The following is a 21,515-nucleotide window of genomic DNA, read 5'->3' as shown; positions in this document are numbered from 1 at the left end:
AAATATTAACGCCTATATGTGGAATCTAGAAAAATGGTACTGACAAACCTATTTACAAGACATAAATAGAAACGCAGAAGTGGAGAATGGACATGTGGACACAGAAAGGGAAGGAGAAGATTGGATGAATTGAAAGAGTAGCAGCAACATACATGTTGATGTTGTTCAGTTGCTTAGTTGTGTCCGACTCTTTGCAACTTCATGGACTGCTGCACGCAAGGCTTCCCTGTCCTTTACCATCTCCCAGAGCTTGCTCAAACTCATGTCCATTGAGTCACTGGTGCCATCCAACCATCTCATCCTCTGTTGTCCCCTTCTCCTCCTGCCTTCAATCTTTCCCAGCATCAGGGTCTTTTCCAATAGACAGTTTGTGGCAAGTTGCTGTATAACACAGGGAGCTCAACCCAGTGCTCTGTGATGGGGTGGGGATTGGGAGGGAGGTTCAAGAGGGAGGGGATATATGTATACTGTTGGCTGATTCACGTGGTTGTACATCAGAATCCAACACAACATTCTAAAGCCATTATCCTCCAACTAAAAATAAATTTTAAAAAACAGGCTAGGACCTAAACTAAGCTTTTTTTTTTTATGAACCATGAATGAATGAATAAGCACGTGGATAAACATCATATCCAGTCAAGCATTCCTGGAGTGCTCACTCTATGTCTGTCACCCAGCTAAGCGTTGTGGATATCACAGTGACTAAGGCACAGTCCGAGGCTTCTAGAAGCTTCTAATCTGTTGGTGCATGCATCTCAGTGTGACAGGATCTGTTTTAAAGGAAGCTTACCTTGTCAGAGCCCCATTTGGGCAGGGAATGTTGTATAGAAGGGAAGAAGAAAACCAGACTCGTTTTTAGTATAAACAGAGGAGACTAGAAGACATTACATCAGGGCAGAGTCCAGACAGACAGTGTCCTGAAAGAGTTAAAAAGAACCTGTGCAGCCCCTTACCAGGAGAGCCATACCCACTTAGACTTCTGAGGGGGGAGCAAAACTGGAACAGCCCCAATTTACGCCTGCCTCCCCAGCGTCCTATCCAGATAGCAAGCTTTCACTCTTGAAAGAGTCCTGGTTTAGACAGTAAATTACATGGTCGCCCTTGCCTTCCAGGAAAGTTATGACTTTCTCCAACCATCCCTGGGCAGGAAAACAATTTGACCTCCCAAGGTCACTGAGTTGCTTATTTCTGCTCCCTCTCACAGACCATCTTCTCATGGCCACCATTCACAGCTGGCACGGGTTTCTAGAGTGGTCTGTGTTTCTCTCTGCTGTTAGCACCAAAGGCAAAACAATGCACCATCGGATCCTAAAAGGCACATGTTTTAGATTCAGGCACATTTGTTTTCCATCCTGATAAGTTTTGTCCTGAAGGACCTTAGGGATCTCGTTCAACTGCTTTGAGCCTCAGTTGCCTCATCTGTAAAGAGGGGTTGATAACAGCATCTCAGCTCGTGGAATGGTTGAGAGGATTTGGTGAAGGAACATAAGTGATACACCTTGTGCAGTGCCTGGTTAAAAAGGACATGCCTCCCTCCCCAAGGCTTTCTACAACCAAGACCTTGGAGAAGATGCACATTTCAGGAGCCCCAGGATACAACCAGGCCTCATGCCCCCACACTAAAAAGTTGGAACAGCTTCTTCATCTTCACAGAAAATGGAAAACATGGTACACCCACTCCATAAAGCTGTTCGGCAGTATTTCCTGAAGTTGAATATATGTAGTCCCTAGTACCCAGCTGTTCCAGCCCCGGGAACACAGCAACAGAGAAACGTTCCTATGTTCATCCGAGAACAAGTGCACAAGTGTTCACAGCAAGGCTATTCACAACAGCCTCAAACCTGGAAACCACTCAAATGCTCAACCAAAGAGTGGATCAAGTGTGGACAGCCCCAGGGTGGAATACTACACAACAACAAGATTGAGTCATCAACACATCGTGCTGAGCAAACACGGACACCGACAAACAAGTGCACAATGGATGATTCCATTCCCATGAAGTTCAAGGACGGGCAAAACTAATCTGTGACATTAGAAGTTAGGATTACGAAAGGGGAGTAAACAGAAAGGGACATGAGGGACTCACCAGGGCAGAGCAGGGAGGAGTTTTGGAATGTTGTGTTTCTTGATCTGGATGCCGGTTACCCAGGCGTGAAAACCCACTGAGATATACACTTACAAACTGCATTTTTCTGAATCGTGTCGAACTTTAATAAAGTTAAAATAAAAATATTAAACGGAAAACATTTTTTTAGTAGAGAGTTGAGCAGACTAATCAGGCTGTGGACACTTGGCATATTTCACTTGATACATGCTTGGCAGTTCCCAGCTCAGTGCCAAGCACTGTGGAGGATGAAGGGCCAATGGGGCTAATGAGACTGGATCTGTGTTCTCCATCATCACCTCCACCACCACCACCTCCATCACTAACACTTCCTAGGGCTACGTGACAGCCATGGTTTCAAGTACTGTTGTTTTTTTTTCGTTTTGCCAAATCATGCCTTAACTTTTACCTTCATAACAGCCCATTTTACAGATAAGGAAATTTAGGCACAAAGAGATGAAGTAACAGATGCAAGGCCACACGGCTAGCATGAAGTAGACCCAGAACCTGAAGCCGGTGCCTGTGCTCTGACCCACAGCTTTATAATCAGAAGTCTGGTCTGTTTATCAGCTGTCAGTCCCAGCTTCCATGCAGGAACCACAGTCATCAATAACATCACCTCTGTTCAGGGAAGTGGTAACGGTAAGTTATCAGCCGAGTGTCTTGGAAAGGCAGAGGCAATTCCTAACTCTCTTTCTCTGGGCAGCTGCCAGCTCAGTGTCACGTGATCAGGAACAGACTGATGAATATATTGATGGAGACTTTTTTTAAAAAAAGAAAAGTTTAAATGGCTTGGCCTTTCTATTGCCCAAAATCCACAAATACTTCTGAATTTGCTTCAAACGAATTTCAAAGCTGCCTCTGGCACTGTGGAGATGCTGATGGATCTCCTCACTGACCTGGAATCACTCCCTTCCCTCATTACCCTTATCAGGGGAACCTGAGGCTGGGGGCTGTGGTGTCTGAGAGGAAGTGATGGAGGGAGTGTTGACACTGACCCCCAGGAATGCGGTCAGACATGCACTGTGAGTCTGGCACATCGGGAATCCAGGATGCAGGCAAGCTTTGCTTTGGCACTTGGGCAGGCGATCAGTGTACATAACCCAGAAGGTGGAATGTTCAATGCACAGCCCCAAAGGCCTCCCTCGCTTGGAACCAAGCAGTAAGAAACAAACACCCCCATAAGGACAAATCAGATCTGGCAGAGATCCAAGCAGGCATGAAAACCTATACAGGCAGGAAGCTGGCTCCCAGTGAGCCAACAGAGCCCCTTGAGACCTCCCCCTTAATATAGCAGACACACTGGTAAGACAGAGAAGAATTCCCAAAGGTCAACTTGTCCAGATCCTGTCTCCAGGCAGGATGGCAACAAAGCTGTCCAGTCATGCTTCCGACCTGATAGACCCTCACCTCTCAGCCTAGACTTGAGGATCTGAGGGAGGGAGCAGGTGCCAGTGCAAACCTGGCAATAAAATCAAAACATGTGCTTGGCCTTCCCAGTTATAACACAACTCTATTTGAAGAGAAATCAGTTGGGTCCCACCTAGAAAACATACAATATAGAGCACAGGGAAAAAAGAAAAATATATACTTTTTCATATAGTGATATGCTGCTGCTGCTGCTAAGTCGCTTCAGTCATGTCCGACTCTGAGCGACCCCACAAACAGCAACCCACCAGGCTCCCCTGTCCCTGGGATTCTCCAGGCAAGAACACTGGAGTGGGTTGCCATTTCCTTCTCCAATAGTGACATAGCCACCAACAATTATCTGGATAATAATGCTCTGCTCCAAAACAATTTCTTGTAAAATAAGTAAAACTTCTGGGGCCAGGCAGAGGGTTATTAGAAAGGGTTCTTAGAATTAACCAGTCATGGGAGGGAGCTTCAGGTAGGAGGAGAAATGCAGCTGTCACGCAGCATCAGTGAAGGCCTCAGCCAACCCCACGGGGAGCACTGAAGCCAGGATGCCCTTTAGAATTTCCCCCACATTGGGGTAGAAGGGACCCACTGGTCACTGGATGCAGGGGACCCAGTAGGAGAAACTGCAGCTGAGGCAATTCTGAAGGGGGCTGACCACCGCCAGCACTGTCTGCTGCTGGATCCAGTCCTGCTGGGGGCTGGTGATCTGAAAGCAGGGTTCACACACCTGACCACTGTCCTACACTGCCTGACATGATCTATCACCCTCGTTCTCCAGCCCAATGTGCCAGTCTCTGACGTTTCCTGCGGCTCTTCCTACGTATTCAGTGATTGCGGAGACCCAAGGAGGGAAGACTAAATCTGATGAGAAGGAAGGGGCAGCCACAGGGACTGATGCTCAAGAGCTTTCCGAGGGGAAAAAGACCACACACAGCATGGAGGCATACCCAGGATGGTCACAGGCGAGGCCACAACAATCACTCATCTTTCCTGGGTGATGGATGCTTGGTATGTTAGACTCCGGTGCCCAAGCTGGTGGTCACCCAGGAAGAAATCACATGTAATAGCTGACTGATTGAAAAAAAAGAAGTTAATGAACTTTACTGCAAGAATGTCATGACCTCAGATGTACAGAGCTGTGTGCGTCTGTACAGTCAGCCGCTCAGTCATGTCTGCCTCTTTTGCAGCCTCTCCAGGCTCCTCTGTTCATGGGGCTCCCCAGGCAAGAACACTGCAGCAGCGATTGGATCTGTGTGCCCTGCACTGCTGGGGGATTCTTTTCCACTGAGCCACCTGGGAAGCCTCTGTGTGTGTCTAGGCATATAAAGAAATCAGAAAAAATAAACGGTTCCATTCACCATAGGGATGACCCTGATAAACGGTCAAAAGAGAAGAAATGTATGCTGCAGAGTAATACACAGAGATTCCATCTCAGTGAAAAACAGTCAAACAACCAGAAAGTGAAAGTGAAGTCGCTCAGTCGTGTCCGACTCCTTGCGACCCCATGGACTGTAGCCTACCAGGCTCCTCAGTCCATGGAATTTTCCAGGCAAGAGTCCTGGAGTGGGGTGCTGTTTCCATCTCCAGGGGATCTTCACAACCCAGGGATCGACCCTGGGTCTCCCGCATTGCAGGCAAATGCTTTATCATTGGGCCAAGACCCCACCATGATGGTATACACACCTGTAGTAGTTGTATGGACAAAGAAAAAGACAAGGAAGGGTTAACTCTAGGCTGTAAACATTAGTTCCCAGGGTGTGGAGGAGGGGTGGAGATGCTATTCGCTTTCCACTGACATTTTGTATCTCTGCATGATATTGATTCACATGTTTAGGCAAAGGAGAATTTCCATCGTAATTTTGAAAAATCAAATAAGAAATACATTTTAAAAAAATTATCAACATGGTGCTACGTGCATAGTGGGACCTACTAACAATACGATTTCATTCCCTGTCTTCCTTGCCCTCTTAGAAATCAGCTCCTAACTGCCCATTTGGGGTTGCTCAAAGAGGAATATTTAAGGCTGACATTCTTCCATGCCTTCTCCATCATTAGAAAATAACAATTTTAATGTTATTCCATATATGACATATATTTGCCACGAGTATACATCTGCCACTAAAATCCATAAAAATTACGCAACACACTCTGCGTTCAGATGGCAATGTTGTGAATTATCTGCTGTTTGCTATTATGCGCGACCGTGCCTCTCTTTGTTACCGTGATAATGAAAGCTGACCATCCCAAGCCAATTCCCAATTATCTTGGCACATACACATGAAAAGCCCAGAGAAGCCAAAACCCAACTTCTCACCGCATCTGCTGACAAGAAGTCAGAGGGTTGGTTTCAAGTTTCTTCCCTCTTTCCCTGTCCCTGGCTACCCCTTAGGAGAGGTGCTCCAGAGGGCAGGAGCCACCACAGCACGGAGGGTATGGACACAGAGCTTCCACGTCGTCTACAAACTGGACCACTCTTCTCCATCTGGTTGGCTCTGGGGATTTGCTCTTGGCATCTCATCAGCACCCGGGCACGGACCATAGGCATTCCTCAAGAGTTAACTCAGCTGTCAGAGTTGAACCAAGGGTTTAATTGACACTGGCTACCAGGTGTGGCTTCTACAATGTAATTCGACTTTTATGAGCTCCAAATACGTAGAAGGCAAGACACAGAGACTCAGTCCTTCCTGGACTCCGATGCCACATGTTAGATGTTATGTCAGAACTGCCTGCTAAGTTTGCAGAGTGAAGAGGGAGTGACTGGGCAGGGAGGGAAGCCTGGAAAAGGGAGTCTGGGAGAGAAGGGGCCACCAGAGCAAGCCTGGTAGGACAAGTAGCCCCAGGAAGACGGGCCATCCAGGCAGAACAAACTATAAGCAAGGGAATAGAGGTGGGACATGCTTGTGACGAAGCTCAGTGCAGTAAAGCCCAAGTTAACCCTTTTAGGGCAGGGCTGGGAGAGAAGGGGCTTCCCAGGTGGTACAGTTGGTAAAGAATCTGCCTGCTAATACAGAAGACGAGGGTTCAACCCCTGGGTTGGGAAGATCCCCTGGAGTAGGAAATGGCAACCCGCTCCAGTATTCCTGCCTAGAAAATTCCATGGACAGAGGAGCCTGGCAAGTCTACAATCCAAATGGTCACAAAGAGTAAGACAGGAGTGAGCCATTGAATACAGCACAACACTAACCCTTGAGGGATGATGGAACTGACGGCTGACAGAGCCACATAGCCGTCAGCCAAACAGCACCTCAGTCGCACACCAGGAGCCTGTCACGTGTTATCTTAAAAAGATCCCCTTTACCTCAAAACCCTCACATCAGTCCTCCATCCTCACACCAGCTTGCCAGCTGATTATTTTTTCCCACCACACCCCTTATTCTGTTAGTGATACTGGATTTAGATTTTGACTTTAGTTTTCCCTCCAATTGGCTAGTTGCCAGGAATTACAACCACCACCACCACAGGGATAGTTAACACTGATCGAGTGCTTACTCTAGGCCAGGGGCTGGCACTCTTGGCAACCATCCTTCGAGAATGGTACCATTTATTATCATCCCCATTTTTCAGATGAGGAAACTGAGGCTCAGGTGAAATAATATGCAAGGTCTTACAACAGGTTAAATGGTGGAGCCAGGATTCAAACATAGATCTGATTCTAGAAGCCATATTCTTGACCACCAAGCTGCAACAACCTTCCCTAAACTATACTTGGTCTGTTCACACTGAGAACCAGGGCAGGAGCCACCAAACCTTGTCTGTTAGAAGGCCAGACAGTAAATATTTTCAGCTCTGCGACCCATACAGCCTCGTTGACAACACTCCAACTCCACCCTTTTCTCATGAAAGGGGCCACGGATAACACATACACAGACAGCATGGCTATGTTCCAGTAACACACAAGGCTTGTTTTACTTACACAACAAGGTGACAGGTTGGACTTGGCTGCTGAAATTGTCAGCTCCTAATCTATAGCACTTTGTTCATTCCTTCAGCCAACATGGATCGAGTGTCCACCTTGTATCTGGCACGTTCTGGGTTCCAGGCAGAGGGAGAACCACACAAGTTTCCACTGCCAGGGAGCTTAACTCCTAGTAAAGATCTGACCGTTTCACCTGTGTCTAATAAGACTGATTCCTCACCTCGATCCACTTCTCGCTTCCCTTAGACCTACGGCTCTCAACTCATATTTCACATCACCTGGGGACCTTGCAGAACAACCAGTGCCCGGGCCCCACGCCCCAGAGATTCTCATTTAATCAGCCTGGGGTGGGCCCAGGTACTGATAATTTTACAAGCTTCCCAGGTGATGGGTTGAGATCTACTGCTTGGGTAGCTGTTGGCCTCCTGTTTTTTCCACTTATTTACGATCTGAAATAGGGAAGTCTTTTAAGCCCCCGCTTTGAATTGTAAAATGTGGATTATGCTCGTCTCATAGGATTGTCATGAGGATAAAATGAGGCTACACGCTTTTCAAACATGAGGTACGACTATCATTGTGCCATTATTCAGCTTTAATGCTGGGTCCTACATCAGTGATTTCCCTCTCCAGTTTTGACCTCAATTCTTTGAACCAAGACTGTGTTTGGGACTTCTAAACCAAGCTCGAGTGGTAGCTCACTAATAGCCCAGGTTCATGGGTGAGCGAGTGGGTGGCCTTTTCCTTTATGCCAGTGGAGCCTCGCATGGAGCTGCCACTTGTCTGGCATGGGGAGCACTGATCTGTGCCCCGCTTCTGTAGTGAAGGTCTCCATCTCCAGTTAGAGACAGCTGATCTTTGATCACTGTTGTGAAGCCTTGGATAAGTGGCTTATTTACTTTGACACATGGACAAATGTCCAAATCCAGGTGCTTTCAAGAGCTTAAGAACGAGAAAGTGAAGGGCATTACCATTGTGCTGAACACTGATCAGCGTGCTAGGTCCTTCCCATAAACTATTTCATTTCACCTTCAGAACAACCCTTTAGAACACTTATTGTTCTCATTTGACAGGTGAAAAAGAATCAGAGAGGCTGTGACCCGCTGGTTTCAGGACTGGACTCACACCTGGGTCTTGTTGATTCTGAAGCTCTTTGCACAGACCCATGGGGCATCCTACAAATAATTCAGTTCCTCTGTAGCCAGGATTCAAAGAGCTACCCAACTGCCTCAGGTTTATTTTTCTGTTTTTTCTTTCCTTTTTCCTGGAGCAGGTGGGGGATTGGGGAGGACCCAGAAAGAACCCCACAACACCTGCTAACGCCCATAGTCAGACAGCCTCGCTCAACACTAGCAGGATAACCCACAGGTCCAGAGAAAAAAGGCATTTCCTCCCTGCACAGCATTCGGATGGTGCAGTTTTATAACCTCATAATGAAACAAGAAAAACAAACAAACCAAAAAAATGTGAGGAGAGAGTTTGGAGAAATAGATACTGCCAGGAGTGAGGAATTCACCGACCCCCAATCTGGGCCATCTCAAGAGAAGTTGGCCACTGGCTGAGTCTCTTAAAAGCTGAAAAGTCATCCCAGGCCACAGTTAAAGAGAGAGCTTGAACAAAACAGAAACAAATGTGATCTTCAAAGTCTTAAATGTCAACTTGAAGGATAACTGAGAAGCGCCGAGATGGGCCAAGAGAACCTGCAGCTGCTTCCCCACATCAGATGGTCCTTCAGTCCTCTGGATCGGCCACCCCACAGGGCTAGACGGCTTGTCCATGGGGAGGGGGCAGCCTCCCCAGCCCTACCTGCCAGGCCATTGACAAATGGCTAAAGCTTCCATTTTTACCACCCACCAGATTCTCCCCCTCACCCTGAGGAGCAGTGACCGTCTCTGACCTGGGCCTTGTCCTTCAGGATGTTTTTGCTCCTTGATCTTCCCACCCCAATCCCACCTTCCCACCCCATCCATACAACCGGCTCCACTGCCCTCCTCCCTCCCAAGAACTCAAACACGAGAGTGGTTCCCAGGCCAGATATCCAGGATGCCTGGTGCCCGCTCCCAGCCCTCAGGATGACAGAGCAGCCACGCTCTGGATAATCCCCACTGGCTACTGCTCCTAGAGGGAGGAGGTGAGGGTGACCTGAGCCCTTGAATCTCCACCCAGGTGTCTTCAAGAATGGAAAACAGCACAGCCAGATTTGGAGACAGGTCCTTTCCAAACCATGTGGGTGGCTAATGGCTAAAAAAACTAGAAAATAAAATGATGAGGTTCCCTTTAGGAAAGGTCTACATTTCTCGCTCTGTTTTAGCCCCTTTGCATAAATACCATGTTTGTAACAACCTTGAATGGTAAGTATCATTCTCGTTTCACAGGTGAGGGAACTTAAGCTCAGAAAGAATAAGTAATATATCCCAGGTTACTGCTTCCCTGGTGACTCAGTGGTAAAGAATCCACCTGCAAAGAAGAAAATGCAGGTTCGATCCCTGGGTCAGGAAGATCCCCTGGAGAAGGAAATGGCTATCCACTCCAGTGTTGTTGCCTGAAGAATCCCATGGACAGAGGAACCTGGTGGGCTACAGTTCATGGGACTGCAAAGAGGGACACGACTGAGCACGCACGCCCAGGTTACTAATTCTCTCCCAGGCAGGCTGCATCTGAAGTCCAGAGCTGAAGGACACCAGATCCCTGAACACAGAGACTCTAGTTGTGGAGACTTAGGTCAACTGCTGTCAAAGCAAAGGACACCTTCCAAGTGGTTCTTTCTGCCAGGTGCCTTTGACCTTCCGACCTTCTGGAGAGACTGAGAATGCACCCTAGTATTCTGATCTCAGAGATGACCAATGAGCTGGTCAGAAGCTTGAGTTGACAGAAGGGCCAATGAGAAGGCTTCCATATCAGCTCAGGCATAAGTGGTCTGAGAATCCGGTGAAATGTCCCCCTGAGCAAATTCTAAAGGGTCAGGATCCTACTTACCCTCCAGAGAGGATGATGAAAGAACTGAAAGGCCAGATCTCAGCCTCAGTTGTCCCTGAGGGGTCCTGTGCTGGGACAAGAGGCCACCCTAGACTCCAAAATTTCTTTTTTTTTTTCAGCAAGCTCCAGGAGATAGTGAAGGACAGGGGAGCCTGGCATGCTGCAGTCCATGGGGTCACAAAGAGTCAGACATGACTGAGCGACTGAACAACAAGATTCTGGCATAGGTCCCCTCCACCCCGGACGGTCAGTCTTCCATTTGTATGTGGTGGGAACGAGTGGGGATGTTTCGGTTGTTACTTCCATCAGCTCCACTGTGAGGCCAGCCTCTGACTCACTGATTATCTTTGCATCCTCCTGATCACCTGCACTTCACCCTGCCCTCTTCTTTATCCCTGGATCCCAGGCTCTTCAGTCATGGCAACAGTTTAACCTGTTTTGTGTCAAAAAAAAAAAAAAACTTTGGTGACAGGGGGCTGGGGAAGAAGACTGGGGAGGAGACTTTTTTCCACAGAAGGCAGTGGCCTTTCAACCTCCCCAACAATCACCAAAACTAAAACCCTCCACCTCCACTGGCCTTTCTACTGCTCCCCCCAACACACACACCCTCCCTCTTCCCGAACTCCTCACTCTCTTCTCAGTTCTGAGGTCCGGGAGAAGTTTCTCTCCTCTTTTTGTCCTGATGGGGGCACGAGTATTCCCTCAGCATCTGAGGATCCTGAGGAAAAACCCTGGAAACACAGCTAGGAGTTAGGAGCTGGACTGTGCAGCTACCAGGGAACCAGACAATAATAGCACAGTTGTTTTTTTTTTTTAATGGAGAGATGAAGGTCGATGCAGCTACCAGAGCAACCGAGAAATGGCCCGTTTATGCTTCCAGGCCTGAGGCCACGACCATCTCCACACAGTCGCCAATGCATAAACAGGCGCCTACACATGCATTTCGCGGCGGGTACCCCACTACCCCTTTACAAGCACTTTTGTTTAGACGGCCCTTAGCGTGATTTCCTCCTCCTTCACTGCACTCAAGTTAAAGACGTACTCCTGAAGTTAAAGGAGTCTAGAGCTGACTTGCTGTCTGCTCAGTCTCTTACAGCTCTTCTCGAGGGGTCAGTTTGTATAATTTCTAAAACCCTTCCCAAATCTTCAACTTCCTGTGGGTCCGTTTTTTATATCCACATTTCCTCCCTGTCCCCTTTTTTTTTTTTAATTCTCTCCTTTTTTCTAGGACACAGGGAGAGTCCAATAATCTTCCTCCCACCCAAATATTGCAGGTTGGTTCTATTGCAAAATATAAAACCAGAGACCCGGGTAGGATGACGCTGAAAGGGCTCTCTTTGTGGTCACTGGTTTGCTGAACAGCTATGGATATCCAACGTGTGCACTGGGCAACCCCTGGCTGGTGGATCCATACTGCCCTGCTTCCTCCCACACTCAAAGAGCACAATTCCCCCTCTAAGACCTAGGGAAAATCATTCCCTTCTTCAGCCAACTTTTCAGAGAAACTCAAGAAACTGACACCAAACTTGGAAGGCGGAGGGGGACACAAAATCTGAAACTATTTAAAGATAGAAAGTTGCTCTCTTTCCCTTGTAGGTTTCAAGGAAAGTCTCCAGGGACTCTTTCCTGGAGAGGTAGTTTTTTTTTTTCCCCTTCCCATCTTCCTAGGAACTTTGCAAAACCACCACAGGACTTTGGAAAAGTGGCCAAGGCAGAGAGAGAAGAGTTAAATCAAGCCCAGACCTCAACAATCTGTGTTCAATTTTGATAAAAATCTCTCTCCCTCTCCCCCACCACCCTCCTTCCTCCGCCCCACAACTCAGACATGTCTCTTTATGTTGCGAGCTTGCATCTTGTTTGGGGGCACCGAGGGGCTCCCAGAAAACCCCAACGGCCCCCACAGTGGGCACATGTGGCAGACACGTCCATTCCACTCTCCGGCACGGCTGGACACAGAGTCTCAGTTCTGCCCACCACCTCCTTCTTCTTCTCCTCCCCCTTGCAGTTACCTGCCTCCAGCCCAGCTCCTTCGTTCGGGTTAAGTCAAAGCCCCATTGCCCCGCGCTGTCAGGGCCCCAGTTCAATAGGCGGACGGACGGGCAGCAGCCGCAGGTGCTGGGATCCCCACTCAAGACGCCTTTCCTGGGACGCTCCTTCCCTCTCCCAGGTCCCGCTGCTTCTGAGAGCAAGAAGCTCCCCGCTTCGCCACCCCCCCCCCCCCACCCAGCCTGCTGGCCAGGGGCCAGGCTTGCAAGTGGGAGCTGGGGGCGTGTGAAGAGTTAAACAAGAGATCCGGGGAAAGCCACCACCAAAAAGTTGTCCGTTTGGGGGTCACCGGCTCTGTCTGTCCACTTATGACAAGAAGGAATCGGATTTCAAAGCCATAAACATTTTTTTAAAGTTTTCCGAAGACATTTCCTGTGTCCAGATGTGCCCATCCAGACAGCCCCGACACGCACATCACACCCGCCGGCACCGACGCGCACGCAGCACCCCCCACCCCCCGGAACCCCGCTCAGGGATCCTCGGCGGCTCCTGCAAAGCACTTCGGAGACACAAAAACAGGCAGCCGGTGGAGCCGCTGCCTCGCCAAATCCCCTTTCAGCCTCGGCAAGAAAAGTAGAGGAGGAGAGAAGTGGGGAAGTGGCCCGGAAAGCCTCCCGCGGTCCCCTGGCCCCCCGGATGCGAAGCGGGGAGGAGAGCAGGGCGGCCGTACTCACCCCGGGCCGCCCATGGCGCGTCCTCGGCTCCCGCAGCCCCGCGCCCGGCTGCGCGCCCGCTCCGCGCTGAGCCGAGCCGAGCTCGCCGTCTCCCGACCGAGACCGCGCTGCTCCCCCTGGGCCGGCCTCGCGCCCGCCCGCCCGCCCCGCTCTGACGTCAGGCGTCTTGGAGCGGGATATTTATGGCCAGGATACTCTGAATTTTCCCTAGGTAGAGTTCTGATTGCAGTTCCTTGGGATTTGTAATTTTCACACTTTCAGACAGAAAGCAGCGGAGGGAGGGAGGAGAACGCAGCCGGCAGGGCGAGGCAGACAATGAGGGTAGCTGTTTTCCAACTCTGGCAGAGAGCCTTCTCAGGGCTTCCTCTGTTTTGGAAACAGAGAAGGGGTCAAGGAGGCAGAAGTGGTGACCTGAGGCGGTGGGTTTCTCCTCGTTTCTCTGCTGGTCCGAGCCGGCTGGGAGGTCAGGTGCTCAGGACCGGGGATCCCTGCCCTTCGACCAAGTCCCTTCACGGGACACTAAGTCCCAGGAAGGTGCTAGGGCAAGAAAGGAGATAAATCAGGAAGAACAGAACAGCTAATTAGAAGCCCTGGTCCACACCCTAACAACTTTTCCATTTCTTCTTTGGGAGTGGGTGCGTAAAAAAAAAAAGTTTATTTATTTTTTTTTATTTTTATTTTTTTCCTATTCCAGGCTAGCAGGAATTCTCAGTGGTTTAGGGAGAAACTCATTGTGACAAGGATGTATGTGTGACTACTTTTAGCCTTTACCTCTCTCCAGACTACAGATATTGGCACTAGACAGAAGAACACGGTTCAGGCTCTCCTCTAACCTGTATTGTCAGGAGACAGACCGAAGATGGCATTTTCTACATGTTTATTTTAATTCATCTCTACTTCCTCCATTGCTCTGTGGGATGATATAGGATCTAGAGATCCAGCCTCCACCCACCTCATGTGTAGATGCTCTTCCTGTGATTCACCAGTCAGAATGGCTGCTATCCAAAAGTCTACATGCAATAAGTGCTGGAGAGGGTGTGGAGAGAAGGGAACCCTCTTACACTGTTGGTGGGAATGCAAACTAGTACAGCCACTATGGAGAACAGTGTGGAGATTCCTCAGAAAACTGGAAATAGAACTGCCATATGATCCAGCGATCGCACTCCTTGGCATACACACCGAGGAAACCAGAATTGAAAGAGACACATGTACTCCAATGTTCACTGCAGCACTGTTTATAATAGCCAGGACATGGAAGCAACCTAGATGTCCATCTGCAGATGAATGGATAAGAAAGCTTTGGTACATATACACAATGGAGTATTTCTCAGCCATCATAAAGAATGCATTTGAATCAGTTTTAATGAGGTGGATGAAATTGGAGCCAATTATACAGAGTGAAGTAAGCCAGAAAGAAGAACATCAATACCGTATATTAACGCATATATATGGAATTTAGAAAAATGGTAACCTGAACCCTGTATAAGAGACTGCAAAAGAGACATAGGCATTTAGAACAGTCTTTGGGACTCTGTGGGAGAGGGTGAAGGTGGAATGATTGGAGAGAATGGAATTGTAGCATGTATATTATCATAAGTGACCAGTCCAGGTTCGACGCATAAATTTTCCTCTGTCCAAAAAAAAAAAAAAAAGAACCCACCTGCCAATGCAGGACACATAAGAGACACGGGTTTGGTCCCTGGGTTGGGAAGATCCCAAGGAGGAGGGTATAGCAACCCACTTGAGTATTCTTGCCTGGAGAATCCCTTGGACCGAGGAGCCTGGTGGGTCTCAAAGTGCCGGACATGACTGAGTGACTGAGCATGCGTCCAAGATTTTAGGGATGTTGGACTTCCTAGGTGGTACTCTGGTAAAAAATCTGTCTGCTAATGCAGGAGACGCAGGAGGTGGGTTTGATCCCCAGGTCGGGAAGATCCCTGGAGCAGGAAATGGCAACCCACCCCAGTAATTCTGCCTGGAAAATTTCATGGACAGAGGCGCTTGGTGGCTACAGTCCATAGGGTTGAAAAGAGTCAGACATGACTGAGCACACACACAGCGAGAGGTTAGGAAACTGTGCTCTGAATGATGAGATCCTTGAATTTTTCAGGGATGCCATTTATTCCTTCACTTCCTCACTCACTTTTTCTGGCAGGGTCTTCTCCAAACCCGCGCCTGGATTGAAGTTGGGCCAGTCAGAGGAGTGGGTTAAGGAGTTTCAGGCTGAGTCAGGCATGAGTAGATGCAGCAAGGCTGCTGGTGGGAGAAGGTACCAACTGGCATTAAAAAATGCTCTGAGACACAAATGTATTTTGCACATTCATTTACTCATTTAGCAAATATTTATTGTATTGTTGTGGGAGATTCATGGAGCCTGGCATTACTGGGGAAGCGCAGATAAACAGAAAACATTATCCCAACAAAGGTATAATTACAGAGTGAGAGCTCAGAAGGAAAGGAATTGTTCATGAATGTTTAGTAGAGGAACCTGAGGTGACTGGGTCAGCGGAGCAAAGTGATGCTTTTGCTGAGATCTACTGTGCTGCTTCCCAAACGTCTGTGTCTGTGAATCACCTGAGGATCTTTTTCAGATGCAGAGTCCTGGTTTGGATCTGGGGTCTGAAGTAGGGCCTGCAATTCTGCATCTCTAACCCACTCCCTCATGCTGCTGCTGCTGCTGGTCCATGGACCACGTTTTGTGCACAAAGGATTTTAGAGGGTGAGGGAAAGCAGTGGGGTCTGGGGAGAAATAAGTTTCACAGGGAGGGCCCAGCATATGCATAGTCTGCTTGTTGGTCTTCTAATCCCTTACTGAGGCACAAGGAGCTGGTGAAGAAACAGTCCTACTTTCTTCCATTACCAGTGCTCAGACACTGATCATGTATTCCCCTGCCAGGACATTTTCCCCCTTTAAGGCTGCTCTTTATGTTTACTTTGAACTTTGTTTTAGTTTGTAAATATTGGGGCTTCTGTTTAAAAGAGCAAGAAGCTAAAGATATTTTTTTCACACTTCTCAGAATTTGCTAGCAAAAAAGAGGATAGAAATATGAATTTACCTTTGATAAAACTTGAAGATTTAAAGAGTAAACCCCAAAACATAAAATATGATAAGTGCTGCCAATGCAGTAAAAATCAAACATCGATGCAGAAGGACTCCCAGAGTGGGTGTTTGAGAAAAAGTTTATTTTTATTAAATTATGTTCCACACTCCCTGCCCTTGTATAGCTTTTCCAACTCAGTACCAGTCAATTCATCTTACTTCATTGCTTACGTATAGAGTTTGAGCCATTTATAATAGTCCTTATTCATACTTTATAAAATGGCTTTTAATTTCTTTTTTTTTTTTTCTTAAATGTGATTGTGATCCATCTCCTTGTCTGGACAGAAGTTGCCTTAGTCAAGAAGGACAGTCTCCTCCATGACTGGCACCTTCACCCGGATGGAGTCTGGGTTGTTTCACTCTCCCAGGAGTGAGCAAGCAGATGGAGCCCACACTGGGTGATGAGCCAGGTGGAGTTTTCTGACTGTTCAGGTCTGGATTCTGGATTCTGATGGTTTTCTATTTCTCTACCTAGCTGAAGAGGTTTGGGGACATGGCTTGGTTTAATGGCCATATTTCCAGAGTAGAGAAAAAAAGAGAGCGTAGTGCCTTATCCTACTTGGTGCCAGGGTTTGGAGAATGAACTGAAAAATGAGATGCATGGGATGCAAATCGCTCGTTCAGTTGGATAACATAAGTGTGTAGGTATTCAGCTCCCCATTAAGGAGAAGGAGGATAACCACAAATCATCACTAAAACAACACAGCCCTAGCAAGCACTCAGTTAACCCAGATGGGGTAAAGGTGGGGGTGTGTCTTAACCACAGTTACAGTGCAGCAGGGACTCAAGGACTTGGAATGTGTTTACCCCTTTGGCAGCAGCTGGTTAGGGCTGATTGCCAGAAGGAGCCAAGTCTTGGGACTGGGCCTCTTGGTGGGAGACAGCCAAGATGTTTTGGTCCAAGCCACAGAGAGCTCAGAGCCCTGCTGTTTGGTCACTGTCTGGCTGCCCTCCTGAGCATCATACCCCACAGCAACATCTCTCCATCCCCTTCCTCCCATCAGGGTTCCAAGGTGAACTCTGCTTTGTGATGGACACTGCACATTGGCTTCCAAAATCCCCTTCTCCCTTGCCTTCCTCAACTAAAGAGACTGGAGGTCTACAATAGTCACTGTCCCAGACACCCTCGTAACTAGACATAGCTGTGAAACCCATTTCCATCCAGTGAGGCTGGCATGCAGAAGGCAGGGGCCAGCTTCCACAAATATTCTTTAAGAAAAAGTCAGATTCAGAGGGCATGCCCCTTCAACCCTTCAGTTCAGTTCAGTCGCTCAGTTGTGTCCGACTCTCCGCGACCCCATGAATCACAGTACTCCAGGCCTCCCTGTCCATCACCAACTCCCGGAGTTCACTCAAACTCATGTCCATCGAGTCGGTGATGCCATCCAGCCATCTCATTCTCTGTCGTCCCCTTCTCCTCCCACCCCCAATCCCTCCCAGCATCAGACTCTTTTCCAGTGAGTCAACTCGTGGCATGAGGTGGCCAAAGTATTGGAGTTTCAGCTTTAGCATCACTCCTTCCAATGAACACCCAGGACTGATCTCCTTTAGGATGGACTGGTTGGATCTCCTTGCAGTCCAAGGGACTCTCAAGAGTCTTCTCCAACACCACAGTTCAAAAGCATCAATTCTTCGGCGATCAGCTTTCTTCACAGTCCAACTCTCACATCCATACATGACCACGGGAAAAACCATAGCCTTGACTAGACGGACCTTTGTTGGCAAAGTAATGTCTCTGCTTTTTAATATGCTATCTAGGTTGGTCATAACTTTCCTTTCAAGGAGTAAGTGTCTTTTAATTTCCTGGCTGCAATCAGCATCTGCAGTGATTTTGGAGCCCAAAAAAATAAAGTCTGACACTGTTTCCACTGTTTTCCCATCTATTTCCCATGAAGTGATGGGACCAGATGCCATGATCTTTGTTTTCTGAATGTTGAGCTTCAAGCCAACCTTTTCACTCTCCTCTTTCACTTTCATCAAGAGGCTTTTTAGTTCCTCTTCACTTTCTGCCATAAGGGTGGTGTCATCTGCATATCTGAGGTTATTGATATTTCTCCTGGCAATCTTGATTCCAGCTTGTGCTTCTTCCAGCCCAGCGTTCCTCATGATGTACTCTGCATATAAGTTAAATAAGCAGGGTGACAATATACAACCTTGACTTCAACCCTTGGCAGCCCCTATTTCTCCTTCCTCCATTTTTTATCTCTTAGGATGTAAATTTGATGTCTGGAGATACAGCAACCATTTTTCAACCTTGAGTACAAAAACCACTCACTTAAGGATGGTGAAGCAGGACGGTAAAAGGAACTGGGGCCCTCGATGACATCCGTAAGTGGCTGAACTTTCCTCTGACTTCCTGTCAGGCGAGAAAAATAAACTCCTATGTGTTCCTGTTATAATAGTCATCTTATTTTTTTTACAGCCAAATATTATCTTACCTGACACATTTCCATCAATCCACCAAAATACAATATTGGAACAATTCCTGAACATTAGCTCCCAAGTATGATGATTCCTTTTAACCTTATGTGTGCTTAGTCACTCGGTTGTGTCTGACTCTTTGTGACCCCAGTAGCCACAGGGGTGGACTGTAGCCCATCAGGCTCCCCTGTCCATGGGATTCTCCAGGCAAGCATACTGGAGTGGGTTGCCATTTCCTCCTCCATTTAACCTTATATTGACATCACTCTTTATAGTTTTCAAAGCCGATCTGCATATATTCCCCAGCAAACTTCACGATTTGGAGACTATCACAATAACCTCCATTTTTCATATAAGAAAAGAAGCCAGATTTAATAGATATCCTGCCCAAGATCACACAGTCTACAAAATAAGGGACCCTTGAACCCTAGCCTAGTTCTTCTAACTCCAATTCTGTGTATTTTCTGCAATACCTTAAATAATAAAACCACAAAGCCCAGTGAAGATGCCTAATCCATACTAAGTCTATTTCAACCAAGATGCAAGAGACTGAAAGTAAATTCTGGAATTAGAAAGTGCCACAGTCCACTTGGGAAACTGAGTCCAGTCCATTGTCTCCCCAAATTCCCCTCGCCGTCCAGCTACCCTCTGATATCCTGCCCTGAATCCCCATAGCTGCTCTTGCTAAGGTCACGTGACCTTTCAGTTGAATCTTGGCATCTTCCTGGTCATGCCCTGTGAGATGCTTAGAGCACCCCTATTTTGAAGCACTGCCGTCTTTCAGGGACATCTTAGCACAGGAACTTCCCTTGGCCAGTTTCTGTTCCTGGTCCTCTTTCCACCTGACTGCGGATGTTCCCCGGGGATCTGCCAGCCACCTGCCTTCTCTTGCCGGTCACCAACTCATCTCATGCGATTTCATCCTCTTGTTAGCTCTGCCACAGGCTCCGTGACTGTCTGGGAAGGTCAACCAGCACCTCGACACCCAAATCTACATTCCAACCACCATTTTCCTCTCAATCTTAACCCTGCTTTTCAACTGTTTTTGTCCATATTGCCCAGCATATGGTGAGTGGTAAATAATTGGTATATGTTTGAAATTATTATTGTAAAGAAGATGCAGAGAAGTGATTAAAGCATAAGAGGATTTTGTGACTGAATCATTTCTAGGATCGAGAGCTTTGGTGTGATCATCCTCCCATGAAGATAACCCCACAAGCCAATCTACTTGTCTCCAGCCATAAGGAAATGCAGCAGAATTAATGAAAGTTAGCAGGAGCAGACCCAAAAAAGAGGTAGACCTAATGAGAAATAGCCTTGTTAACTGCTTTTAGAGTTAACTCCTTTTTACATGTATATGTATGGCTTTCCATCTGAAAGACTATGTATTTGCTTTCCGTCTGAAATTATCACAACATTGTTAATCAGCTAGACTCCAATATAGAATAAAAAGTCTGATAAAATTAAAATGTCAAAAAAAGAATTTACTCCTTTTGGAATTAACTCCTTTTAGAATAGCCTCATTAACTTCTTCCAGGCAAAGTGAGAGACAGAAAGGGATTAAAGATGAGATGAGATAGGGCCAGTCAATCCTAAAGGAAATCAGTCCTGAATATTCATTGGAAGAACTGACGCTGAAGTTGAAACTCCAATACTTTGGCCACCTGATGCGAAGAGCTGACTCATTGGAAAAGACCCTGATGCTGGGAAAGACTGAAGGCAGGAGGAGAAGGGGACGACAGAGGATGGGATGGTTGGATGGCATCACGGACATGAGTTTGAGCAAGCTCCGGGAGTTGGTGATAGACAGGGAAGCCTGGTGTCCTTAGGGTTGCAAAGAGTTGGACACGACCAAGCGACTGACCTGAACTGAACTGAGATAGAGCTGGAGACTTAGAGGTGGTAGGTGGGAAGCATGAGGAGGATGGGATCAGGGGAATGAGGCCGTGCACCAGAATATTCCAGGTCTGAGGAGAGGAGATAAAAAAAACTCCATCCCTCCCCAGGTAAGCTTACTCAGGTTCTGCTGGGAAGAGGAGCAGGTGAAGCTTATAAAATACCTGGCTCCCATGCTAAGAGGCTGTTTTTGAGGTTGTTGAGCCTTGAAGACTCCATAAAGTGGGAGGGGCCCTTCTAAGATCGTCTGTTTTCCCCCTACCCCCAACACTATTGCACAGAACCCTAATGTAGGGAGGACAGAGGGTAATCGCTTGTGCTCAAGACTGCCCCAAGGGTGGGGGCGGGAGCCCATCTTTCCTCACCTGTCAGTCACCTGTATATCCCAGGAATATGGCTCTGTGTGGCACACTGCTCATCTAGAAAATTCCACCTGCTTCCTAAGGGACCCCCAAACAACTCAGCAAGCTTGTCCCTGCATCCAAAGCCAACTGTACACTTCCAAGGCCTGGCTAAATCATGGGAGAAGTAGGCATCACAAATGCCCCTCCTTGCCCACTTTCCAGGGCCAGACCTCCTGGTCCTATACCACACAGACCCCAGGAGCACTCAGCAAACACCTTGTAAAGGATCAGTGAGGACCCCATGAGTAGCCATCCAATCAGTACAAAATCACCTTCCCCAATTCACACTGACAGGCTAAAGAAGATGGTGATAAGAACTCAGGTGTTAGAGACCCTGGTTAAATCCCCACCTTGCCTCTCACTGCTGTGTGAGCTGCCTATGACAGGTAACATTCTGAAGCTTGGTGTTTGTGATGGTTGACGCTACATGTCAACTTGGCTGGGCCACATACCCAAGTATTTGGTCAAATATTATTCTGGATGTTTTCATAAGGGTATCTTTTGAATGAGATTAACATTTAAATTGGGGAACCTCTATAATGTAGGTGGGCCTCATTCAGTC

The 21,515-nt window shown here is 47.6% G+C and overlaps 1 protein-coding gene across 5 annotated transcripts in view; it reads right to left on the bottom strand.

Annotated features, from left to right (window-relative positions):
• DAAM2 (dishevelled associated activator of morphogenesis 2) overlaps positions 1–13,264 on the bottom strand; it is a 130,726-nt gene extending 117,462 nt beyond the window's left edge. For 4 of the 5 annotated variants that reach the window (XM_055405843.2, XM_088831397.1, XM_088831398.1 and 1 more), the window contains exon 1: positions 13,133–13,264. The gene's annotated coding sequence lies outside the window, so the exon portion shown is untranslated. Of the gene's footprint in view, positions 1–12,421; positions 12,598–13,132 lie in introns of those variants that run through there. The other variant, XM_055405844.2, reaches the window with a different exon arrangement.
• Between the last annotated feature and the right edge of the window lie 8,251 nt (positions 13,265–21,515).

This window comes from Moschus berezovskii, chromosome 23 (genome assembly GCF_049115385.1).
Source record: "Moschus berezovskii isolate FMDL1 chromosome 23, NW_MosBer_1.0, whole genome shotgun sequence".
Taxonomy (NCBI): Eukaryota; Metazoa; Chordata; class Mammalia; order Artiodactyla; family Moschidae; genus Moschus; species Moschus berezovskii.
Note: the sequence above shows the minus strand (reverse complement) of the source record. Positions and strands in the feature narration are given on the sequence as shown.